General features: G+C 41.2%; 1 protein-coding gene across 29 annotated transcripts in view; it reads right to left on the bottom strand.

Annotated features, from left to right (window-relative positions):
• The window catches only part of ADGRL3 (adhesion G protein-coupled receptor L3), a 493084-nt gene that overhangs the window by 390347 nt on the left and 74937 nt on the right, over positions 1-27800 (bottom strand). For all 29 annotated transcript variants that reach the window (XM_015276460.4, XM_015276462.4, XM_025149811.3 and 26 more), the window contains one exon: positions 10205-10270. The gene's annotated coding sequence lies outside the window, so the exon portion shown is untranslated. The remainder of the gene's footprint in view (positions 1-10204; positions 10271-27800) is intronic.

Raw genomic sequence — 27800 nt, 5'->3', positions numbered from 1 at the left:
TACCCACTTAGTGTTAAAAACAGCATCTAGAGGAGGCTTTGCTACCATTAAATCACTTGTTGTGGAACCCTTAGTAGAATTATGCAAGTATATATATACACACACACACACACCTGAAGCCCAAAAGTACTATCTGTCTCATCTCTCCCTGCTTCGCAGCCTGCATAGCTATTTCAACATCACTTTCTTGCAAGCTCCCCAGCAGAATTAATTAATGTTTGCACAGTTCTTTGAAGATGAAAGTACCAAGTGAGTGCTAAATATCAGGCCAGATTCTCAGCTGGTTTAAAAACTGGCATTTAGCGCATGACATTGAGGCCTGCCATCATCCAGCCTCATTAGAGAGTTTCTGTGAGGAAAAAAGAACAGGACAAAAAAATACATATAAAAATATATATAATAAAAATACAAAAATAAATAGAAGAAGAGCATAGTAACAATAACCTTCATGCCTTTCAGGGTCGCTCTCTGCGGGTAAAAACTACAAATTTGCAGTGTCACAACACCACTCTCCTTCATATCTCCTTAAAACTCACCTCTGCTGTGATGCCTACAGATGATTCAAAAATGGTTGGCCGGCTGGCATTCTGTGACTTCTGTACATTACACTCACCAGAGCCATCCCGCTCTTATGTTGGCCCACCCCAGCTGTTTACTCATTTGCTGCTTCTTTCCCAGCCTCTACTTGCATATTGGTTGGGCTTGCGCAGTGATGGGGCACACGGGCACCAGGTCCAGCCCCCAGACATATACATGCTGTCAAAATGTCTTTCCAGGCTCCACACAGTACTATGAACGTGCAAAAGGAAAAAGACTCCAGAGGTGTAGATCCACTTACTGAGACGTGTGTGCTCCTCTATACAATCATTGATCACGGCAATGAAACCAGGAGGTTCAACTCACATACTTTTATGCAGAAAGCAGCTATGTGCTGTTACAAAAGGCATCAGGCTGTTGCATTTTAAGGGCTAAACTTACTGCTTATATCTATATATTTTTTTTTTTTAAAGCAAGGATTGCTCTTAAAATTGCAAACATGTGGTTCGAGAGAAAGATTCATCAGCAAATCAGCCTGTCACTTGAATAAACCACAACAGTTAAAAGGACAGACAAAGCAACTCTTTAAATATTATGGAGACTGGCAAGGCTGCCTTCCTCTGGGGGCATGAAATCCCACAGCTGCTGCTGAGCAAGGAGGAGGCACCAGCAGCCCGCACACACACATCTTCTATCACATCCACATAATTTAGGAGGCAAATTCAGATCCTAGAGGACACCTCAAAATATCACAGTCACATTTATTTCAGAAAGAAGCCATGCATGCAGAGAATGCTGACATTCTTTCCACAGCCTCTGCTAGACCTCGTGTTCCCAAATCCTTGGCTAACCCAGCTATGCGTGCTACTCAGAAACAACAGAACATCCCTCAAGTCTTTTCCCATGTTCAGTGCTAAGACTCTACTCACATATATAGCTAAGATAGTAATGTACTTTTAAGAAATAACATGAAAAAAGAATTGCACTGGAAAGGAGTTCCCATAGGATGATATTCCCCTGCGTGTTACAAATCCCAAGGACATGGGCTTTGCAACAACTTTCCTTCTGCTAGAAGACAAAACCAAAGAGGTAAACCTGTAGCTGGCAGCCCAAAGCCTCTGATCTGCACTCCCTCCTCTGTGCAGCTGCACACTCCACAGGCAAAGACGATGCCCTACCCACCCAAAACTAGGAACTCTGCCTGTATACACACACCACAGGTAGCACCAAATTATAGATGCAAACAAATGGCTTAACTTTCAAGCCCCAGCAACTCATGCCTGAGGCAAAGCTGGATATTTTCCCATTTGACTGCAGCTCTTTCCTAACCCTCTGGTCTGTTTTGTTCTCTTGCTTTCCTACTGAAGCCTCTCTCCACTAAGAAACATCCCTTCTGCCTCTTCAGCATGACTTAGGCTGATGCTCTGCACTTGTAGCCTTAATCTCTAGAGAGCCTGGATGAGATTTTCAAAAGCACTTAGTGTTGACCTACCTCTGCTCCAAATCAGTCTGATCATATTAGGTTAACTATATTTAAGTTTGGCCATGTATATTTTGTCATAATAAACTTACCCCAAAGGAATGCAGCTGCTTTAAAACAAGATTACTAAATCCATGACTATTTATGCATCTCAATAAGGAATTTGATTTTCCACTTCCAGTTCTGTGGATTTTTTGGAGCATGTTGAATATTTAGTACTGGAGAAACAGAGGTCAACGCAATTATATCCTACATCTTAAAAGGAAACAGTACCCTTTAAATTCAGTGCTATAGAAGGGCTGCACTAGAGACCTGAAGGCTCAAAGCTCCTAAAACTGTTGATTAAAATTAACATCTATCTCAACTCAGCCAGAATGCTTATGCTTCAGTATCTGTGAAAGGCTCTGCAAAGCCATGGTCCAAATAGCAACTTAAGACTTAATCTTTAACCTCCTTCCAATTCATATTTTCAAACCATCAGTCAACGACTGGTTCTAAAAGGTACAGCAAGTGACTGTCAGTTGTTACTAGCTCTCTTCTAACACAAAAGCCCTCAAGAACCAATTCTGGTCTCCACGATCACCAGAGTAATAGAAAGTATGGGCCATGAATCTCAAAGTGTGGCACTAAGCGTGCCCTTCACAGACTTGTTTTTTGAGGAAGTTTTTTTTTTTTTTTTGGTTGTTTTTTATGTTTTTAATTTAGTAGGTTGAACCTTTTTCTGCTGCATTTTCTCTTTAGATATATATGTATTTTTAACTGAATCCATAATTCGTCTATCTAAATGACTGACAGCAAAGGTGAAGGAACAGTCTGTTAGTCTTGACTGCTGGGGTAATGAATAGAGAAGCTGACACGTTAAATTTCTTCATCTCCAATTGGAATTATAAATTATAGACTTCTTTTGCATTATCATAACACTAAGTTCATCTTATAAATAGAATGATTCCTTGGGGGTGTATTTCTAGTGAAAAAATACATATCTAATGCTCCTGTACTTTGCATACCTTCATATTCTAATATAACTGGATTGATTCTACCCATTTTGTTCTTAATTCTGGAAATTAAGAATTATAATCAGATCTCTTTAAAAATGCTCCATTTTGCTTCCGCAAGACATTCTGAAATTTTCAAAAGTTATCAGTGATTTAATGTATCTTCCAACAGCTCCTTCGACAGGTTGCATCTTCACATGTGGGCCAAGGGCCATTTTATCTGAGTTTCTACAAACTTTGCAGGATGTAGAACCAAGAACTGAGGAAGTCTATAGGAGCTGAAGTTTCCACCCCATAAAAAGCCTTAATTTGGCCTTCATTCCTGTGCAAACTACTTCTGTGAAACAAATCATCAAGTTCAAATTAATCAGTTTGTGTGAGAGCAAACACGGCCCATCAATAAAAGTAAAGTAATAAACCACAGGGAAATGCCTCCAAGCCAGACACAGTGCATTTAAACTCTCCAATTTATTTTGCATTGGAAAGAGGGGGAAGATAGCTCTTAAAACTTTGGTCTAAATTAGACTTAATTCAAATCACACAGTTAGAAAACCTCAAGGCCTAGCTCTTAATAGCAGTGCAACTGCCTGTGGAAGTGCAGAGGAGATGAAGATTATCTGCAACATGGGATGCCAAAAGGGGCGGGAAGACACCTCCCTCCCCAGTGCCAAGGGAGAAGAAGTAGGAAGGAAGAGGGGCATGAGAGAGGAGACGAAAGGACAGGGAAGCACAATATATTTCAAACTGAATTTGCCACCATTCAGGATTTTTATTACCTCAGCAAAAATCCACTTATGACACAAATATATGTATCTTATTAAAGTAGCAGGATCTTCTCCTAACAGGACAATTAGCTTTCAGAGGAGACAGACCCATACAGTGTCTTGAGAATAGACTCTCGGGCATACGTAAGTGCATAATACGGGGAACACTTCTCGCAAATTAAAGGCAGCATTTGTCAGCTCCAGTATTTACACTGAAAAAGCGGTGTTTTAATGCTGCATTAGCATCAGGATCCCAAGGGACACCCGAGCAGCCTCTAGCAAGGAGCGCTCGCCCAAGTAGAGGCCGCATGAAGCAGAAGCCCTGGCTGTGCCTTCTTGGGTTAACATTACCAGCAGGAGTTGAAAATTTGGTGCCGGTGCAGCAAATTCCTGCACACAGTTATGACTGCCCGCTGCGTTAGGGCAATCATCTTGCAAAATGTCTCTTCCTTGCTCCAGCCTGGCTTCCCTGCTCTGCTCCTGGGAGAGGAAGAGACATTCCTGCAACAGGAGCAGTCAGGTCCATGTTAACTACAGTGATGTTCCTCTCTGGTTTAACAGTAAAGCATTTTTAGGGCTTGGTGTCCTCCCGAGACCCACACACCATGAGCACCTTCTGGACATGCCGCTAAACACCCGTGTGTCGCCTGCTGCTTTGCAGATTAGGCAAAAGCAGCTTTGTTTTATTTCAATTACTCTGGGGTTGGTAAATTGTCACCCTTATCCATCAATAGGATGGTCTTCATTAGTCTGTTCCCCATCATTTAACATGCCTATAAGCCATCGTCAAACAGATTACACCGACTATTCCATTAATATCCTGTATTCAGCAAATGGGAAGGAAATTGTATTATTCTGGTAACTGTTTAATGTTTGCCACCAGACACACGAGGCAGATGTGTCCAGGAAATGCTTACTTGCCCAATGTCACCTGATGAACAAGTCCAGACACCCTATTTATCAGAAAGGAAGCCATAAGAAATAACTGCAAAGAAAGTAGAGCACCATAGCATGAAGTAAATGAGCTAATAAATATTGCAGCATTTTATCCTAGCGTGCAAAGTAATGCTTTATTACATCCTTTAAAATTAATACGTGCTATTTTGTTGGTATCAACACACGCTCGGAACATCTGATCCTTTACACGCCACAAACCCTGTGCAGCGACAAATCAAACCCACCAGCGGTACTTCATCACCTGAGCACAGGCACAGAATGAAGAGCCGGAGCACCCGCTCTCCCTCCCCTTTATGCATAACCAATATTAAAAGCGGCGTGAGCCATTTTATTCTTGTCAAAGTCAGTTTTCTCATCTGGCTCCCACAAGCCATGTTTACATTTCCCTATAATAGTTTTCCCATGTCTCTTCCTTCACAAAAATATAACCTTTTAACTATGTTATCTGCCTGAATTCAGCATACAAATACATAATCATCATTATTATTAATAATAATAAAAGCAACTCTCTTGTTCCTTCTGTAACCAGAGGAGAAGTTGCATTTCCAATTCACTACAGCAGATGAGCTAAGTTAGATTCTAAGGTTGCCCAAGAATCTCCAGCCAGCAAGAGAGAAGGTGTCAAAAAGCTCTTCGTGCCAGTAACCTCAGAAAGAGGCATCCTGACCCAGCTGGAGTTTATCTATTTCCCCAGTTTAGTGTTCACATGGGGGATGGGAGCATACTGACAACAATACTCAGTGCTCCACAATTTTCAGCTTTTTTTCAGTCTACCCATTTAATAACTAGAACATCTCACAGCTATTATACTACTAACTGCAACAAATAACTGCAAAATACACTGGGGGAATGTACAAATAAATTCTGGCACACCAGCAGTTCCATAACAAGTTGTACAGGAGACTGGCAACTGGTACACTAAGATGTCCATCGCCACAGAAACAGAAGCAAGGAATGAAACCAAAGCTCACCAAGCCTCTGGGGAAGGGGTTTCCCAGGTCTGAGGGCTCTTGTAGGTGTCTGGGAGAGGTACCTCACTGAACCACCTGCCCACACAACTGATGCTCTTCAGCTTTGTCCACATTTAGCCGATCCATTATATATGTGCTACAGCCAAGCTTTACAAAAACTGCAAGCCCTGGCAACAAACACAACCCATGATATGGAAGAGACAATCTGAGAAGATACTCCCCAGGAATTAGATTTTGTAAACAAACATTTCAGCTAATTGCATTCTTGTTCTCTGTGCAGTGAAGGCCCCATTTAGCCAGAGCATTTGTCTACGGAGTTTAGTTTCTTCCATTTAATGAATGCTGATCCTGTCTTAGCCTCGGCTGGTATATCATCAGGATCAACATGAAATGCTAATGGAGAAAGATGCTTAATATCATTTCAAGTGTTTAAGTTACAACCACAGCTATTAAAGCAAATCCATTTTACCTGTTCCTCCTCAGGCTCCCCTGTGAGACAGATTTAAAAGTTTCCGTGGGGAGAAGTGATTCATAAATGGCTGCACAGATCAGAGAATAAAGCCTTTCACTGTTAATTACAGCCGGCGCTTTCCAAACTGAAGCCGGTCATTTCGCCGTCACAACACATAATTAGCAAGGCTCATTTTCTATCGTCGCCTTCACAAATCAGTTCACTTTCTAGAAAGCAAGGTGGGCGCCTCCAGCAGCGGACACAGGCAGGCCAGCCAGCAAAACAAGGCTCTGTGCTCGCTCTGCCTGGAGTCCATGACAGAATATCCAACAGAGCCCCCAGTCCTCATTTTCAAACCACTAAGTTAAAGCCCTGAATGTGAAATAGCCATGACAGTGAGGAAGAGAAGGTGAAGGAAGGAGCACCTTTGGCTAGGAGGCTTCTTTGTTTTCTGATGTTTGTACCCATAGTGCAAGCACACTGGGTCCATACAGCCCAAGAGGCACCTGGGACATCCTTGCATTGGGATTTCACAGAAATAGCAGGAGAAGGATAGGTTAGAGATGTTGTTCTTCCCTGGCTCAGACAGAGGGCTCTCAGCCATGATCTGCATTTTAAAGCAAGACCGTTTCTTCCCGTGGCTCAGACTGCCCCTCACCTTTCTGAGGAACAACTCTGCCCCAAAGGCTTCCAGCGGATGCGCTGCCAAGATCCCCATTCCTAACAAAGCACCCAAAATACCGGACGGGGCCCTGAGCACTCGCCAGACAGAGCACACTTTCCTTGCTGCGCTGGCAGCCATCGTTCAAAAGGCTGAAGTTATCCTCACACAGATTTTAAAAGGCCACTGTTTATGCATGTAAATTCTGAAGGGCATTAGCGGCATAGCTGACACACACTGACAGCCAGCGCAGCTCCGGGAAGGGAATAAGCAGCAGCGACTGCCTGAATAATTGATGTGCTTTTACTCTGCCCCATGGCCCAGTTATTACATTGCTCACTCTCTTCAACTGCCTGTGGTTTCTAAATTAATTAGAAATCTTAATGTCATGGCCAGCCATTAAAAAAAAAAAAGAGAAAAAGGCACCGAGTACAAAAGAAGAGAGTGCTACGGATGCCCTTGAGCCTTGGGATCTCTTACTTTGGCCTGGGTATGCAGAGAATGAAAATAAAATCTCAAATTCTAAAAGTTCAGGCCAATGCTAACAGCTGAGACAAGCTGATGGCAGACCCTCACATGGTGTGAAATCCATCCTTGCCAGCAAAAAGCCCCCAGTTCCTATTTCATGAGGATGGATACCCACATAGATGTCACCTCTCCGAGACTATGGGGCAACACCTTTTCCAAAGTATAGCACACACAGAGAAGCTGGTATCTATTCAATACAGTGAAAACAGCACAAGCATCTGACAAGTATCTGCCTGGCCACTGCAACACACTGCACCAGCTGGAAGGACACTGCTGAACCAGGTCTGGAAGAATCACAGAGCTCACAGCTGCCCTGCTCATACAGATGACAGAGCTAAATGGCTCCGTGGGATCCCTTTTGCAGGATGAAATTGTGTGTGGCCACCTGACCACAGAGAACAGGAGTGGCTGATAAAAATAACACCTTGATCAAACATAACAATGTAAGGCGCCATTACTTTGCAACATACATAGCCTTATCTACTTATGATATTGCTTATGCTTAGACATTAAAACAACGTCTATAGCTCTTAAGAAACCCTCTGGGAATAATTCCTGTGTTTGAGCCATGCTGCATTAAAGCACAGGGAGCTTCATTCCAAGTCCTTGGGAAGCACTTAGCCATGATGAATCTGGGAGTATATTTAGTTTCTTACTTGCTTGAGAAATACAGATTTCTCAGAAATCTCCTTAAAATTGTACCAAAAGCACAAATAAACACTGAGGATTGGATTTGTTGAGATTTAAAATTGCTCAAATAACTTAGAGTCTAATCTTACAGTTTTTTGTGGAAGAAAACCAAGAAATCAAAATACCAATAAACTGCACAGTCCTTCTCTTTGCTAACACACAGCATTTTACCACGATCTGCAGGATACGTAGGCAGAAAAATGTAAAAAAGTACTTTTAAATTCATGATTTTAAAGAAACTGGATTTTTGAATTTCTTTTTGACATGGATAAAATAACCTTGTATTAAGAGCAATTAATTGTTTGAGCCCCCATTACGTTTATCCTAGTTTCCACAGACATTAAATGCCCACACATAACAGTCCCAGGGCAGAGAAGCAAGCTGGAGATGGTAACACAACATATTACAGAGCTTTACATGACACTGTAAATCCCAATGGAAATATCCAACAAAAAGTGTCCCATTTATCATCACTTGGAAGGAAATTCAAAACACTTTGATGACAATACAACAGGGGAACATGGTTTATAAAATCTTAGTGTATTTTAATGAAAAGTTTATTTAATCCTAGGGCTTCTCTCCTTCAGTCTCCTGTTTTTTCTCTCCTGTTATAATTTTGTATTAAACTGATGCACACAGAGTCCACCACAGAAGATAGGCAAAAATGAGAGCAAGATTCAAATGGGTATTAGTTGACAACATTTACCCTCAATCCTTTCAAGAAAAGGGTGCATGTGGCACTTTGTGATGTGGTTTACTGGGCATGGTGGTGATGAGCTGATGGTTGGAGTAGATGATCTTAGTGATCTTTTCCAACCTTAATGATTCTATGATTGTATGTAGGCCCTTTTATTGTGTTCCTACATGCTTCCCGAGAACTGACAGCACTTCCATTTGTTGGGAGGGAAGACAGGCTTCCAAAGCCTGATACATGAAGAAGGTGACATCAGTCAACTTCTGTGATTTGTGTTTTCCCTCTTTGTTTACTGCTGCCTCTAAAATGAGCATGCTAATTACTGGCAGTACAGTATTGCAGACAAAGTGAACACGAGATGTCACTCACATGCATTTTTCAACCCAAAACGATGACGTGTCTTCTAAGAACATGTTAGCACTTCATATGCATAGGCTTTCCTGATCACCCAACATTCCTTGTTTGTGCTCTCTGTGTCACTTCACCTTTGTGTCGTTGCATCTCCACATGCTAGCTTTTTAATACTCAGAATTTTAGACCTTCATGCTACACATTTCCTTTGTTTTCCATGCCGTAGCATCTATGCGTACACTTTCACACTGAAATTACTACAGCTGTACAGCTGGAAGGATGTACCAGCTGTAACATGACTACAATTCTTCAATATGGCCATGCCCTCCTTGTTCAACTTGTATGTCACTTGTCTCCGGAAAGGAGTAAAGTGCAAAAACACACAAGGTCCTGCAGACATGCTTGCTTCTCAGCCTTGGAAAAAAGGTGAAACTAAATACATGAGACGGTAGCAATACAAAGCAGCATCGCTTTCCTCACTGCTTTCCAGAGACTCATCTTTCAAGATGCAGCCCCTGGTAAAGTGGCTCATGAAAGTTTGATGAACGCCATTTTGTTTAACACCAGCAACAGAGCAACAGCCCTGTCAAGCTGCAATACCCAAGCAAAATGTCATGACCCAAGAGGATCAGGGCTCTTGGCTACAGGAGGTGGGCTCACAGGTGGCATCAGGTCTACAACCTCCAGCACAAGATGCACCACACCACCCCCACAGGTGACTTGGTCACTAGAGCATCACACTGCTGCAGTTATGAATGCTGTGCCTCCTGCCATGCTTGCCAGCTGTCCGAGACAAGCTTGCAAAATACAGAGTTCCTAGGCATTTGTCATTAGCACACCTAAACCTTCAATTTGTCTCCCCTCCTACAATTACTTAACTTGTACGCGCACTGAAAAATTTCTGTATTGTTTTAATTCGGTATTTTATATGCTTTCCTGCTTTTGTTTCCCTGCTCCCTTCTTATTAAAAGAATATTCTCAAGAAACTGTGAATGTGTAACTGAAAATACACAAAATCCACATACAGAGACAGTACCGCAGACTCACGTGACATGATTAAGTTGAGTGGTTTAATACTATAGCATGGCTGATGAACAGCACTAGAGCATAAGATGCAGTAATTACCTTTTCTTGCTCTTCAGGTGCTGAAAATCCATACGCTATTTTTGCAGAGTACTGAATTCAGCATTTCTGGAAACAAAGAGAAAAAATAATTAAAAAAAACATTTATACTTGCCTCTGAGGACTTATTAGGCACACATGAACTTTCTGCTATACAGAAATTTATAAACTTCCTCTGCAGTAGAAGATGAAGCAATGAACAAATGTTTTTGGACAACAGATTTGCTTTTTAAAATCCAGTGTACATTTTTTTTAATCTCTATGCAGCACATTTCTGAATACAAAAACAATAATAGCATGCAAATATCAAATGCTACCCTTGCCAACTGTTTAAGAAAAAGAGGTATACAGGTAGCTAGCAAATACACATGCACGTACATGAATATTTCTTCACTATAACAGACTCCAATGTGATCTTGATAAACTACTGTTATGCTTGAGGATTTATTGTATATTTTTAGATAGTTTAGATAGCTGTTGCACTTGAATAATAAAGAAATATCTGGTTTGAAAAGAACATAAATCATAACTGTAAGGATTACTGTTCTTCAGCAGTTACACGATAAACTTCATCCCCTTACGTTTTCAGTATTTTCTTCTAAATGTAGTACTTCACACTAAATGTAACATTAATTGATAAAAGCATGAAATGCATGGATCCAGGTCAGCCTCCTGTAAGCACTGGGCTTAGTGCAACTATTTACACATTAAACACCGCTCCTCACAGTTGGGGTTGCCACATACGAAACTTTGGATGTTATCAGTTTTGCCAGAGTCAAGCTGGATGGCATAGGACCCTGGGACATCATCCAGCTCCATTTAAGCAATTAAAATTAAAAAATCCACGCAAGTGAAATAGCAATGACTTCTTCTGTCCTGTTTGTTTCCAAGAAGTATATAAAAAGGGCAAGAAGGCCATCAATTGCAGAGACCAAATACAAAAGGATCCAATGTTGAGTCCATTTGTTCTCAAGGACTCATGAATAGCAGCTGGTCCCTGAGACTTTCCTTATAAGGACAGCTCTTCCCCTGCTCCTTCCCTTGCTGTCCTCCCTACACCACAGCCAGGCCACTCCATAGCCTGAAAACTTTGCAGACCAAAAAAGCAGCCCCAAGGCTCTGGTTTTAACACACAGTTGACCCAGAATGGTACTGCTTTAATCTTCAATGCCTCAAAGAGAACTTCTTTTTAGCCCAGCACTACACATTCTTTGAGAGATAGTCCTGTGGGAGTAGGAAAGTGAAGGAGCTCATACTGCTGAGACACTGGTCCCCGGTGCATAATTAATCTTATTTACGTACTAAAGGAGCAATCACTTGCATTCAGTAACCTTGGAAGTCAGACAAGTAAATTAAAACTTAAAACGAGGCCTGAGAGTCCAGCATGCGTGCCACCTTCTGAGTGATTTCTCTATAATAGGCACGAATGGATGCTCTGGAAGAAAGAAAGAGACCTTTTCCAGGTCCATCTGTCAGCAAAACTGCCTCTGTAAGCAATAAACAGGTTCTGTGCCGTCTAAGAAGTTTACAGACAAACTCAGGGTAGGATTGGCTATTTTTTCTCATTGTACAAATGAAAAACTCCCCAGATGTTAGCTGTTTGCAGCATTGGATTTTGATCAAATATATACAGTTTCAGTTAAAAAAAATATACAACAATTTTACAAGTATAGAGAAGACCAGGCAACACCTTGTGAGGGCATTCATATGCTTCACTTCTAGGAAAAGTGCCATTTGTTCGGACTACTCTGCTTATATTTTATAGCAAAAATTCTACCTGACTCCAAGAAGCTTTTGGAGAATAACCAAATTGATAGCAGCAGTATGGAGCAGAAATGGTGGTTTCCCTAGGCTGACAAAGTTAATGTTTGTTACCCATTACCTTGCAACGGCTTTTTAAATGGAATTAAGATGAGATCTTTGTTTCATTTATGAGACCCTGGATTTAACTTCTGCTTGGAGCATAAAGGGCTAGAGATAGCACAACTTACAGTGGTTTATGGCTCTACTGTGCCATTTTAAGGATGCAGTGCATGCTCTCCTCCCAGCTCACCTTTATTTTATCATAATGTGAACGTAGTAACTGGTAAATCTTTTTTGGTTTCCCTCCCCAAATGCCAAATGTATAACCTTGAGTTGGCCTCTGCCATATGCTATTTTTATGCAGATTTCAAATGTAATTTGGGGAATTCTTGCTCTTATTTTAATCACAAAAGGGAACAATATATGGATTCCAGCACAGCAAAGATTTTGCAAAATACTTGCTAGAGAGACAGCACTGACTAGCAGTAGGTGCACAGCAGGAACTATAGGGATTTAGAGTTAGCTGATGCCCTGAAACATAGAATAAACGTATTAAAGGAGACGTTGCTTTATATGTGAGTCCTGTTAAAGCTCACAGTCTCACAGCACCTGCCCCCTACGCAACGGGAGATCACTTTAGTTTTCTTCCACTGCTCTCCACACCACTATGCTAACCCGATCCACTCTGAAACCACCCGCACCAAGTGACGCATCCGCCCGCACAGGCCACGGGCGTGCTGTTCTGCCTCACTAGATGCCAAAAGAAGGGCAATTAATCTGCAAGCCAGCGCGCTGCTCAACCTCCGTGCCAAAACAGAAGCTGCTATTAGGGAGAGCAACGATAAACACTGTCTGTTCAGCTACAGCAATGGCTGGGAAGAGAATTCATCGAGGCAGGATGGCTCACCCTTGAGCTGCCGTATTGCCAAGCCAAATGCCCAGGCATTCATTAACTCTTATGGCACAGGGACCCACGGAAAGCCACACCAAGGTTTAGACATCTGACAGGATGCTGAGGAAGTAGTAACAAGCACCCCACTTCTGTCTCATTTTTAAATGCAAGAGCAAGCAGCTGCCATGGTGCTTTGGGAGATGGAAATACATACAGAGCAGCACTGCATCAGTCCGAGGCACCAGCATCTTCCATCAGCCCTATGAAATGAAATCAGCAACTTTCACCTATAGTGGCGTAATCAATATGCACCCTACAGATCCTTCTAAATCCCTCACGCTGCCATCCTCCATTACCAGGCTTTTTGATGAAAGTGATTAAAGCTAACAATTATAATTTGTGTTAGAGAAGCCCCTAGAGGCATTGGGTAGGCTCAGACTTCATTGTTCGCAGAACACAGTGCAAAGAAATCTCCCTCCCAAAGAGCTCAACCTCAAGGAAGACAAGGCCATCAACGAACAGCAGAAAGAAAAAGCAGTTGCTCAAGGTCAAATGACAAGCCACTGGAGGAGCTGGAACAAAACCATCCCCTCAACTGTTCAGCCACAGCTTTGTTCATGCTGACTCTCCAGTACTAAGTCAACCAACTAGTACACTTTATTTGTCAAGCATCAAGAGCAGACCAAGTGATTCATTGTGTTCTGTGTTGGAAAAGCTAACCATGACAGCAAAAAAAAAAAAAAAAAAATCTACTTTAAGTGGACTTCAAAAATGTAAGATGGTGAGTGAGACTTCAACAAAACACACAATTCCCACGCACAAAACTGAAGTCTAAAGAGCTCCTTGCTTAGCTAAAATATTATATGAAAGAACACCTTCTGTCTCCCAGGCTCTTTTCCCCCTGCAAGATTCTCTTGGACCAGCTGCAAAAAGCAGCCTGTACTGACTGCCCCATGCCTTTTTCTTGGTATCTGCTGCATCTGAAAGCATGCTTTTTAGTACAAGAGAGAGGTGTATCCAGCCCTTGGATGACAATGCATCACATTGAATCATGAAAGGTGGAATTGTCTATATGTCCCTAGAACACGACAATCCTACAAGGCAACTAGATAAAAATTCACCGTGTGACAGAGGTGGACAAGTGCCTGCTTTGTGACAAACCAAAGCTGTCACCTACTAATATGAGTACAGGTACCATCTGATGGAAGACATCTCCGTGGTTTTCAACACACGGTTTTGACAGGCACACTTCAGAGATGTACAAAATATAGTCCCACTGGATGCTACAGGCTTAGATCATCCTGACCTATCAGAGCAAGTGGGACAGAGCATCAGCCTCTGCCCGTCTCCCAGCATGCACTCCCTTCTACCTTCCAAATAAATGCTTCCCATACTTTTTGTGCACATTACTGACAAATCGATCCTTCTTTATTCTTCCATCAATGCTTTCAACATATGACTGCTCAAGCGACCTTCCCCATCTTGCAATTTTTTTAAGGAATGGTCAATCTCTATATGCATAATTATAATTGCAAATGGATCATTTTATCTTGTACTCTTCTGTTTTAATGGGATTATGTACAGTCAAATCTCTAAGGTAACATTTAAAGTCAAAACCTCCTATGTCATTCATATGTGTTTTAAATACTTAAAAATATTAATATGCAACTAGTGATATTATCAAAGGTTAAGATTTCTAACTACCCGGGCCAGTTATGACACCATAAATCTGAAATAGTTTTCACTGATCACTAGAAAAATCTTTCTAAGACAGTAAAACTGGAATTCATCAAACTTGCCATACAATTAGTCTGAAAGAGAGTGTTCCCGTTATGCTCTGTACTGTGAAAGTACAAAGTACTAGTGTGTAAAGTGAGAGAAGCTTTTAGTCTTTGCAAACAACTTTAGTGCATAAAATATTAAAAGCGATGCTAAACTAATCTTTGGCAAGAATTACAAGTAATTCAGTGCAACTCATATTATGATTTTTTTTGGTTTATCATTTAAAAAACATTAGAGTCTACCATTATGGTTGTGTATCACAATGCTGTACATTACATTAACCTCTATAATTTTCTAGCGTGGTATATTGCAGTAACTCAAATTAGACTATCTGGCAAAAAGACTTAAAAAGATGCAATATTTAAAGTGAGCAGACAGGAAAGCTCTTTGCTCCTTCCTGCCAAAGACAGCAAGAGAGAGTCCAGTCCTCCTTTCCTCAAAGCAAATGGTAAAATCCCATTAATTTCCACTGGAACCGACAGATCCAAGGCATCTGGGAAAGGATTCAGTCTAAATACATCACAGACATAACAGATGAATGGCTTGGGGTAGATGGGTCGCCTGCTCTCATTTTAACATTTCTGCGTAACGGGAACAGAGCGGGTCATTTCTGCACACTTGAAAATGCTTTGTGGGCTTTCAGTAGGATTTTTCCTTCAGCAATTCTTGCCTCCTGTCCCCATTTTCTTCTTGTTCATATGCCTAATAGTTTTCAAATCTGTTATCTGAGTGCAGAAGGTAAAGCTCTACCCTTAACACTGTTGCAGGGCCCACACAGATAAAATTTTGTTGTAAATATATGAAATATTTACATTTCATATACTCTGGAACAATCACATCCCTTCCACTAAGGAAACAAACTGCAGATAAATTATGCATTATCCATAAGTCTTCATAGCAAGACAACTATTTCAGATAAGATAAACAATCACAATAAAACACTCATCATGTTCGTAAATTACTCTAACTTCCAAGATTAAATTTGTTCACTCACAAATATATCTAGCAACTGAAAGACTGATTTAGTTTTCTAACAGTTTCTTGAAGATTTTTTTTCTCTGTGAGACAAGAAAGAGATCAAAAAGAAGATTAAAAAAAAAAAGAAGAGAAATGGGACATTGCCTACTGTTGGGACAACAGCTCTTACCTATGGCATGCTGGATTTGTGCTTCTGCTCTACATTGTGCAGAACACATACTTCAGCTTCATGTTCCCCCCCTATGAGGCCACTGGGACATTGCTCTCCTTCCAACATAACTACCTGGCCGCCTTCCCTCATTTTCCACTTCTAACATATCAAACAGAACCTGAGAAAACTCCATCCAAACCCATATGCTTCTGTGAAATATATTGAGTTTGTGGATAAAAAGGTCAGCTTCATTTTGTCTCAACTGGCTCCAGCTCCCAGTTGTGGGGGCTGTGGGGACGGACAGCTGCTGGGTTAAGCGAGATTTCTGTGCCTGTCTTTGGAGCAGAAAGCAGCCATTCTTTCATGCTGGCTTCCCAAGGACTTTTTCAAGCAATATACTGGTCTCAAGTGATTTTAGAAGCAAGCAACCAGGCCCTGGTACTGGAAGATCCAGTGGGTTCTCTGCAACAGCAAGTCATTTAATCTGAGAGGAGGGGGGAGCCTAGGGTCCTATCAATTCTAATCCTGGATATACGTGCCACAGCTGGATTTCTTCAAGTCTGGGCTATTACACTGGCACACCACTGACCAAAGTCTTCTGTTTCATGTAAATTCCCAGCAAAAACCCTAGGAGATAAAACTGATTAATCCTAATTAAAATGAGAATCAAGGAAATGACACAGTCTGTTGAATCTACTTGATGAATCAAAAGCCTCCCTCATTTCTATGTTAATTGTCTTTTTACAAATGTGCAATACTTTCATATGCACAGAATAACGTTTTCATATTTTTCTTCACTTGGAGCATCACTGGCCAGATGTTAGAAAGCACTCAGAGAGCCCTTCTGCATATCAGGCAACGCAGAAGTACCTGAATGGATACTGAGTGGTTCTCAGATTTCTCTAGGGACAGCCCAGACCCTGCACCCAGGGCAGAACAGAACCACCACACTCCCAGCGCCAGAGACAAAGCAGAGATCTGCCAGAAAGAAAGCAAGCAGTAACCAGCGGTTTGCTGTGGTCAGTTTGTCAAGGCAAAATATCAGTGTGAGCCTGGAAAGAAGACATGCAGCCATCCGATACCCAGAGCATCTCATGCACAAGGTGCCCCATCGTCACCCGAGAGGAAATATGAAGTTAATTAAATTGAACCAAGATAAACCCGCTACAGCCCTCTTTTCTCTTTCCTTGGGACTGGTAACACTACGGTGAAATATCATTGCCTGATTTTTTTAAAGAAAGGCTACTTTCACAGAACACACGCATTTGGAAAAACAATCAACATGCAAAGACATTCCTGAAATGAAGAAATACAGAACAGACCCCTTCAAAGACAGCTCACCTTAGGATATGAACGATTTACAGAGGAATGGACGCTACACAATGCTAACATCAGCAAATTAAGGGGTGGGATGCATTTGCCACATCCAATTTGTATTCAGTCAAAATAGAACATTACCAAAAGCTGGGGGGGGGGGGCAAAACTAACCTAACAAAAGTGGTAAGGGAAACTGGATGAAATCCAGAATCTGCTGCCTTACTTGCTTAGACAACATTTATTATGGTTAAGTTTTATTATACAGTAGTAAAAAATTACAAGGCAACATCCTGTGCTATTTCCCACTGGGATAAATGATACAGATGTACTATTAAATCTCAAAACCAGCACCGGTCTGCCAGGCTACATTCCATTTGTGTCTTTATAATGTGTCAATAGGCTGACATTTATGCCTTCTGATGGTAAAGCTATTTATATTATAGACATTTAAATGTGCCATAAAATGCTTAGCACTACACAAGCCTAGAACCCTTCCAATCCTTACCAAATCAACACATACAAACCAAAAATCCTATCAGACACCAGTATCCAAACTTAGGAGATATTAGCTTTATCTTTTCCATGCCAAGTCAAAATTCTGAGGGTTTCTTTAAACAGCCATATAAAAGACAGTTGAGACAATCTTTCTGCTGTGCAAACATTCAAGCCATACTTGGATTTAATTTTGTTTTATAGATTTTTGTCCTTTTCTAAAGCAGCATTCTTCAAAATCCAAATCATAGGCTTTGTGATATGTTGGATGACAGGAGATTCTGAACACTTAAGCAAAACAGCAGACAAGAAGGCAACCCTATCCTAACACTTGCAACCTACAAAAGGAGCTGCAAGTCACCTATCCAAGCTCTATATTACTGCTATCCACAGCTGGGGAGTCCCTTACTGAAGGACATCAATGCCTGCAGCCCAAAGGCATCCTGAGCTTTGCAAATATACTGGTAAATAGACGGCCCTACAGAGATCCCATTGAATCTCATAGAGAGCAGATAGACAGTTACTACGGGCCACAGGCTAGACATAAACTAAGACACAATCTCAGCATCACCACTTGCACCACAGATTTGGAGAGCATCAAGTCTCGTAACACCTGGTTAAAATGAGATTTCTCTTGGCATTCACCAATGCCTTTGATAAGGCCAACCTTGTGAGAAATCATGATGAAACACCCACAGTTTCTGTTAGTAAATGGTTCGCTTATGAGAAACACCAAGATAAAAAACATGTAGACTAGCATACTATAATCTCCTTGGCCCCATCAATGGTCTCTCCATAACACTATCACCAAATTTCATTAACTGGAAACAAAGCAAACAGCTCTTAGAAATGCAGGTCAGAAAACCAGACTCAGTGATGGAGAAATTCATTTTCAGAGCTAGGTGGTCAGAATTAAGAAGTCCATCCACGGCCAGAAGCAGACTTGGGTTACTGGTAGTAAGGCATGGGGGTGTATAAACACCAACATACAAAGGTTTGGGTCAGAAAACAAAGCAGCCAACCACTCCATGCCCCAAGGCTGCTGTTGAGACATTTCTTGCACGTATCAAGTTCCTTAAGACTGTGAAAGATAAGCAGACAAAAACAGAGGAGGAATTGGGAAATGTGCAGCCTGGGAGAACACGCTGGAAGGAGGGCTACACGCTCTAGTTGCTATCCCCCAAGCAACTGGTATGCAAGGATAAGGAAAAGTTACAAACATGCCAGCTCAATAGCTAACTGCAGGGATCACATCTTGAAATGATTAGGGTTGAAGTAATGGCCAGTAATACTTCAGGGGCTAATTAAAAAAAAAAAATCTTCATAAGAAAATTACCATACAAAAGAAGTTCTGCATATTTTTTTCTCCACAAACAGCTTCAGAGCATAATGCATTAGAAACACAACTGCATCAGGCATAGCACTAGGCATAGCGTATGCTCAAGCTCCAAGCAGGAAAATGCCACTTCATTACAGTGCTTACAATCAAAATGAGACAGAAAGTGGCTGCTTCTCCACTCTGACAAGTTTTTAATTGCACCTAGAAATTACCTTCTACTTTAAATTTCATTCTGAAATAGTGCGTAATAGAGGCTGCTCAAGATGAGTTTTCCACACTTCTAAATAATTATTATTAATATGACACTAACATACCTCAGTGGAATTTTAAGCCACCTAAAGCATCTTTTCAAGATGTATTTATCATTAAACTTCACATCCAATGTGACTAAAATGCAAAATTATCTTGACCTTTTAATTCCGAGTGGTTCACCCATCACAGTTCCTTCTTCATAAGGAGACCCATCACCTTTCCTATTTTGGTGACATTAGTAAACATCTTTTGAAGTGCAAAGGAAGACCTTCCCACATCAGTGTGATTAACTCACACAAACGCACGACCTTAGATGATATTAATATCCAACACAAGACTAAAGGTTATTAACTGACTGCATTGTCTAAAGGCAATGTGGTCCAATCTACAAGTCCCAGGGTGGCCAGATTTTCATGAGTGTCTTCCGTGACCTTTAAATGAGCTTTTATGAGTGCATTTTATGAGCTTTGCAACCTGTCAAGGAAAATATTGAATGCAGTCCTGACACACTGAAGTAGTAGTACTTTGGGGGCAACAGCAAAGCACAGGCTTTGGAAATCCTGTGCTGTGATGGAAGTGAGAACTTATAAAGTAGAAAAGCTGCTAAGAGATGTGCACTGGCTTTTCTGTCATCATTGTTTACACTGACAAAATGGGAGATGTGAATATCCAGCACGAGGAATGAACGTGAGTCACACAGGCTGTAACTCTTCATCCCAATGAGTGACAATCTTCATCTTAACTAATGGAGACCCTCTAAAAATACTCTCACAAATTCAACCATCCAAACATCCACCACCCCAATCAAGAGAGAAGTCTCCTAGCTAACAATAAAGACTAAAAAAGAAAAAAAAAAAAAAAGCTTCCTTCTTCCCCTAAAGCAGAAGGTAACCTAAAAGGAGAGGCTCCAAGGAAACAGCATGGTCATGCCCTGACTTTCTCAAATTTTCTTTCCATTTTCCAAGGCACAAAGCATCCCAGAAGTTTTAAAGCTCTGTAAATGCAGCTAATTTGGACTCTAATGGGATTCTACAAGAGATATAGCATGAAGAAACCCATGAAGGAAAATTCCAGAAGCACCTCTCCAGCTAGTGTGTGCAGTAGGAATGTTCAATACTGTGATGTTTTGCTGTTTTGCTGTGAAGTGAAATATTTGCTATATACGAATAAGAAACATATAAAGAGATCTCTGGCTACAACTATTTTGGAACCGATTTCAACCATCTTTGGTTTATTATATCAGACAGCATGATGTCATCAGAAACCTTTCAGTGTCTTTTAAGACCTTTTCCAGTTACTCCTAAATTATTAGGTGAGAATATGTGCGTGCGTGTGGTATTCCTTTATTCCTGCAACTAAGTGATAAACTACAGTGCCACAAGATAAATTGCATTCAGTTTACAAATTTGACCTCCTCACTTGAACTCTGCCTGCTAATCCATTTCAGCTGGGACTATTCCTAATATGCCGTACTTCCCAACAGCTTTCAAACAGCTGTAGGGGCTTTTTGTGTGTGTATGTGCGTTACGTTTTAAAATGGATTTTGCATTAAAAGTATTTTTCTCTTTGCACCAGAAAGTGGAACAGATTAGAAACAGAAAGACAATCCACCTGGCTCTGGTGGTCTGACATCGCTCCAGCTTCCAGCCATGCAGGACACCAGCCCACCTCGCCAAAGCCATCGGGGTCTCCGCTTTCCATGGTTTTCATTACGTGCTCTCTAGCACACAGAGCCTGTGGTTCACAAGATGTCACACCTTCCATCTGTAAACAGGGTGATTTATAGCGGAGCTATTTGAACAGCTGCCCTGGCTCCTAGGAGCACTGGGATCGAGTATCAGACACATCTCAAGCCAAAAGGGAGCAAGTACTGCGGGAGGCACACTATGATTCTGATGGGGGCACTCGCACCTTGAAGAGGGTTCCTAACAATGTCTGCCACACAGCTGCGATCCATTTAAGTCCACCTTGGCAATCAGCAATCTGTCTGCAAGCGTTCTCATGAAGGTTTGTAGCCCCACACCCAGTTTTCACATGCATCACCCTACCCCCCTTGGGTGAGGCATCAATGGACCTGTCACACAAAGAGCACTGTTGTGACCTGCTCAACTCTTGCCATGCCATTTCTATCATCCTCCCTTCTCAAGAAAATCACTGCAATTTCTGGAATTAAGAACAAACACGTTGGCTCTCACATTGTGATATTAAAAGGGTAACCAAGAACCAAATCAATTTACTTCTCACTTTCAAGCAGATAACCCTGCATTTTAATTGTCACTGGTACCCAGAGGTAGCACATAACCAGCTCTCACTAACACAGATCTTCTCTGTGTATTTGAGAAGGTCACTGATTTTCAACAACTTAATTCTTTATTCTAAATTTTCTCGCTTGGTTTCACACTACATTTTCTTAAAAGGTAAACGATAAAGTTTTGTTTGCAGTTAGCCAGCATAAACAAATCATCTCTCAAATACTCACTACAATTTTTCACAGAAAGGACAAGAATAAGTGTTATAATAACTTGCTTAAATATCCGTGACAGAAGAGTCCTTCTGCTGCAAAGCTGCTGCTTGCATTTGACACACCTGAGCAAATAGCAAAAATGCCCCTTTCTCAGCTGCTTCTTGCATCTCAGGCAAGATGGATGCTCCTTTTCTTTCATTCAGTTTATGAGTACATTTACTGTCCATCGTGATGCCTGAGAGCATCCGACTGCACAATTTAAGCATGAGCTTAACTCTTTGTATGCTCTAAAACGCCAGTATTCACCAGCATATGCTGCCATGCCATCCCTTATTAACATTATAAAACTTAAAACAGTGTTACTGCTGCAGCACATGAGATGACCCGGCCACTTCTCAGCTTCCAACTGAAGAGTATCATCAGCAACTGTAAAAATAGCATGGATGAAAATTAAGGATATACTGAATGGCTCTGCTTTACTGGAGCTTGACTGCATTTTTCCAAAAGCAGCTCAAATGCATCAGATATATAAACATGACTGGCTTGAGCAATTAGATCTGCATTTGTTATAAACTGCAATCAAATATTTATTTCATTTTGCAGTGTCATCAGTAGTCTGACACAAGCAAAAGCAAATTAAGATGCAGGGAAGTATTTCAGGTAAGCATACACTTCTTTAAAGGAACTAGACGCTTCTTTAAAGGAGCTAGATTACTTGGTCATTTATATTAGAGAGAAACACTGCATGGGATGATGGTGAGAAAAACCTATTCTAGCAACTTGCAAAGACACTGGTTTCAGGGAAAACAGCTTTTGTGTGGTGGTCCATGATAATGAATGCATCAACATACAAGGTGACATTTCTGTGCCCACAGTAAGCCCACATTACAGATGCTTTCAACTTCTAGAAAACCACACTCATTTGGAGCCGATAGTGAGGGTTTGGCTGTCTTCTAGGCATGTTGGTTTTGGCAGACGTGTTTTTCCTCAAGTCACATGAATGAATAATCCCTACTGATTTATTTTTTTTTCTTTAAAAAGTATTTCAAAAAGCATATTTTTCTTAGGTGATTCTTTGAGGAGGCTTTGTGCAAACAGGTCTCAATGGATACCACAATTTTACTCATAGCTAGATTGTTTTTGAACATGAAAGTGGGATCATAGACTCAAAATGATAAGCTCTGCTCAGGACTTCGTTAATCTGGAAGCAACAGTGCCCAGCTCAACTTTTCAAAGTGTTACTACTGACAGAGGTTAACCAAAGGGGGAGCAGGAGATTTTACTAATGGTTTGACCTGAGAAAAAGGAGGCAGATCTCCAGTAATGAGAACAAAAAAAGCTTTGAATTTCTCTTCTTTTTGCATGAACCATTACAGAGGTCATCTGGCAAAAAGCATCAGCTGCTGAACATCACAGAGAAATTTCTGACTATCCCAATCCCTGCTGGTGCTTCTTCATTAACATGAAGTACTATAAGCAGAGAAGCATTGTTCTAAACATCTTATGAGAGTAAGAATATTCGTAAAAAAAAAAAGAATGACAAAGGGGACAGAACAATCATTTAAACAGCATGAAAAAAAAAACAGTGGTAGCCATTTAGCAGAATACTGAGAGGCAATATATTTCCATACAGTATTGGATTTATCAGTAAAAACCCTACTTTGAAGAAATCTTTTCTATCTGATCATGGTTGGTTTGTTGTGGTTCCACCCTCCCCCCCCCACCCCCCAACAATCTGTACACAGACAAAGGAAAATAATCAAAAGAAAAAGAAATCATTGTGCCTCAGTGGTGCACGCTGCAATGGCTGGTGCTGCTGAGCATGGCTCACGTGCACTGAAACAAATATCAGGCCCTTCATACAGGCAGGAACATGAGGATTTTTACAATGAGGGTGGTGAGGCACTGGCACAGGTTGCCCAGAGAGGTGGTAGATATCTCACTGCTGGAGACGCTCAAGGTAAGGCCAGATGGGGCTCTGAGCAACCTGATGTAGCTGTAAGGTGGCCCTGTTCATCGTAGTGGAGTTGGACTAGACAGCCCTTAAGGGTCCCTTCCAACTCAAACAACTCTATGATCACAATCAGTGAAAATTATGGTAAAACACTATTGACCCAAAAAGGATTAACAAACTCAGTACAGCTTTCAATGCCAACCACTGCTGCATGCAGGACAGCTCAGGGGGCCATGCCAGCTGAAGCACAAATCTCCTTAAAAGGCAGCCCACACACAAACCTGATCAGCATCATGAGTAACATCTACTATCCTCAAACTGTAATTCATCAGGTACTTGCCAGCTGGGATCTCCTACAATGCTTGTCAGAGACTCTCACTTCTATTCCCACATCTGGAACAAGCAACTCAAGTAAGCACTGCATTAGGTTAAAAATCTGATAGGCATTGGTCTGAACCAGGATATCAGCAATCCCTCATAGCCAACCTGTATTTATCATGTTCAATTTGAACCTCTGTCAGGAGTTCTGCTGCCCTTGGTGCTATGCAAACCCTGGGCTGTGGGTGGTCCCAGATCAGAAATGTGAGATGCTGTTTGCAGAAGTCAACCCCTTGCTCAGCACCAGCAACACAAGGACTTCTTTATAACTCCTATCTTCACAACCTCTTCTCCTTCCGCTTCAGGCCATATTTCTGTTATTCACATGGTATCAGCAGAGTGGGCAAAAAAAAATAAAAAAGTTGGACCTGAAGTAGTAAATAAAATGTAGTATATAAGTGGAGTTGCCAGGAAGGTGTGTTTTTGCTGAGCAGTATCAGAGAAATAAATTATAAAGAAATGTAACTGCTGCCTATTAAGAGACAGATTTATACGATAGCTAAAGCTTTCATAGTTTATGAAACAATGTCTAATAAAATGGCACAGCTATGATTTAGTGAGGTGTTTAAATTCATCGTTACATATATTTTGTATTTCAGACTGGTCTTCACTCCCAAGTCATATATTGGCTTTGCCTGATATACACATTCTTTTTTGCATATGTAATGAGCTTATCAGCTTCCAGTAGAAAAGGCAATTTCAGTGCTATCTCCTCCTAAGGTTTGCACTTAAATATGCCAGATGAGTCATTCACTGTTCTAATATACACATTGAATTAAACAAGGTGAAAAATGTTATAGGCAGTGACTGTGCAGCACAGTAGGAGGATGAAGAGCATAAAGAAACTGTACTGAGAGGGACTGTCTTACCCAGCAAGACATACTGGGGGTGGAGGGGAAAAAGAAAAAAAAGAAAAACTGTGGAAAAAAAATTCCACTGCCACATTTTTATCATTTGCTAGGAACATATTGTTCTTTGCAAGTCAAACCTTCATTGGGCAGCCTCTTCACTGCTGCAAACACAGGTCTGAGGGGTGACACTGCCCAGGAGATGAGACTCTCCCAGAATCAGAGGCTGAGATCTCCAAAATCAGTCCCTAAACCAACTACTTTCAGCCACTTGGATGAAGTCATTTTACCCTCTGGTGTGCTGAAGCTCCCAAATCAGCTTCTAACATCAGCAGGATGTGCTGAGGGCTCGGCGTGTCTGAGGTGTGTGAGGCTGTATTGCAAAGCCTGACTTTGGGCAGCGTTCTCCTGGATCCAGGCCCAGATTCACAGACCTCCAGGCTGGAATGGACTGATGGATCAGCTGCCTCCTGGGGAACACCAGCCAGAGGATTTCAGCCTGGCTGGTTCCTGTATCAAGTTCAGGAACTGTGCCCTACTCCAGAAAAGCAGGACAACAGAGGTTACTTTCATCAGAAACAATATTTTTAAGGTTCAGGGAAGAACTGCATCTAACCTTCGTTACTCTGCCCAGTTTCAGATACAAACGTTTATTCCAGCTACAAAAATAAAACAATCTGTAGCACACGATGCTGCAGTCACAACACAGAACCAGCATGGGATATTAAGCCAGACATTTGAATACAGCAAGACTACTTTCTTAATGGAATCTTTTCCTCAAGATTTCCATAGATAAATTAACAAAACCAGAAAACCACAATAAAAACTGTTTGTTCAGTTGCAACATTTTGAAAATAAATATTCTATTGGCTTTAATAAGTGCTTAAGTTCAAATGAACATTTAGCATTTACTGTCCTCAGAGCACTGTGTACATGGCATAGTGAATAATTTGTCATCCTGCTCACACTGCCTGTGATCTCATATTTCCTGAATATCTGCATGCTGCAGTTGGACTTGTGTCCTGCATCCCTATGATCTGAGGGCCACCCAACTCTGTCGTGCTGACAAGGTGCAAGAAATTCAGATCAACAACAGCTCTGGGCGATCCCTCATTTGGCTCATCTCTGTGTTTCATAGCAGTTTTGAAGTCAGAGTCGATTTGCAGCCAAGATTTAGTTAATACTGCTCATAAAATACTATTACATGCAGCTAAATAGGGAAAAAAAAGAAAAACTCTCAGCAAATAAATTTAAGTGTTTTACTGATAAAATCTCATGGACCATTTTTGCAGCTCCAGTTCTTTTGCTGTTTTTTTTTGTTTGTTTTGGCTTTTCTTAAATAACAGAGAACTTCTTATTTATAATAAAGATTACAATTCAGTTCTCTCTTTTAGTCATAGCACTTAGGACTGTAAGTAATCTTAATTGTTTTTGCACATTGTTGACTACAGCAACAGGGATACTGCACAGAAAGGATTTGGTATGTCCCACTTGTCATCAGAATTCAAAGAAATCCAGTGACTAAAGTACAAGTAAAGAGTCAGTAAACCATCCTGCAATTTACAGCAGACTCTGTATCCCCTTGAGGAAACCAGGACAATACCAAGTGCAGGTATGGTCCACTCAGTACAGTGTATGTTTGCACGTTGCCAGTTTACACACCATAGCTGAACATCCATTCCCATAGCTCATGGAAACCCGACTGATAGGCCAACATGCAAGGATGGCTCCTCACATCTATGCAAATATTTACCTTTCCTATCTAGCTAGTTTACAAACCCATGTCCAACCAGGTAACCAGCCTCAGATGGGAGACTGGATCAAAGAATCAACCCTACAAAAGATGGATATATTTGCATAAGCCTTGTCACACCAAAGCACACACCTGCCTTTCTGAAAGCAGAATGCTGGTTTTTACTGCAAGATTTGAATTAGAACCTGGAGCAGAGTGCAGGAGAGGCACATGCTTGTATTTCTAAAGAAACAGCAAAACTAAAACTAAGAAATAGGTGCAGGTACTAAATCTGGAATATAGTGATCTACAGTTGTTTTGCGTATATTAGAATACTTCAATAGCATAAAATCTGAAAGTGCTACAAAGCCTTTTTGAGAGCAATCAAGAGGTTTGATATTTTTGACAGCACATAAGAAATCTTCTGAGCAGCACCCTGCACTTACTGAAGGCATCAGAGCAGGATTTCACATGCCTTCTTCAAACATCAACCTGTGGCTGTAAGCATGAGGAACTCAATTTCAAACAAGCAATTGTGAAGTGTAAGGGATAACACTGTTGGATGCACCTCATGCTCCTTCTGATACTACTTTCTCCCTCTGTTGCCCAATGCAATGATTTCCCCTTCTGATGCTCCTGTTAGGGTCAATAAATAAATAAATAAATAAATAAAAGCAAGGTAAGGCCTGCCTACCCCAGGGATAAATAGCATTGTGCAATTAAGCTGTACTCCCAGATTAAATGCCTACTTTCTACTAAGCAACAGCAGGAGGTTGCTGTCCCAAAAAACTTTCATCCCACAGGCATAATTTATGACACTCAGCTTTGGGTGACCCATTTATCTGCCTCAGGGAGAACGAAGCATAGACTGAATTATCACCTACCCTCACTAGCCCTGCGGCCCTTCCTTGGATCATTTATACAATTGCACCAAAATAGCCAAACCAAAGAAACGCCTAGATTGGGAAATAATTTTCTCAGAAACACTAGGTGAAGGCAGGCTACTCACCTGAACTCTTAGAAAAAAAAACCAAAATTCTCAAAATTGCTGTGTGATTCCTGCAAATCAACGTCCCTTTTTCTTCTGTCTCCTGTCCTGACCTGCATAATAGATGGTGCATTAACACTTGTCAATGTTGCCCAGAATCCCTCTGAATTAAATGGCAGAGATTCTCACTCATTTCCACTGGAACAAAGTCAAACATGGGGTCCGCGTC

The sequence above is a fragment of the Gallus gallus genome, chromosome 4 (genome assembly GCF_016699485.2).
Source record: "Gallus gallus isolate bGalGal1 chromosome 4, bGalGal1.mat.broiler.GRCg7b, whole genome shotgun sequence".
NCBI lineage: Eukaryota > Metazoa > Chordata > Aves > Galliformes > Phasianidae > Gallus > Gallus gallus.
The sequence above is the reverse complement of the archived record's forward strand: the minus strand, read 5'-3'. Positions and strand labels throughout refer to the sequence as shown.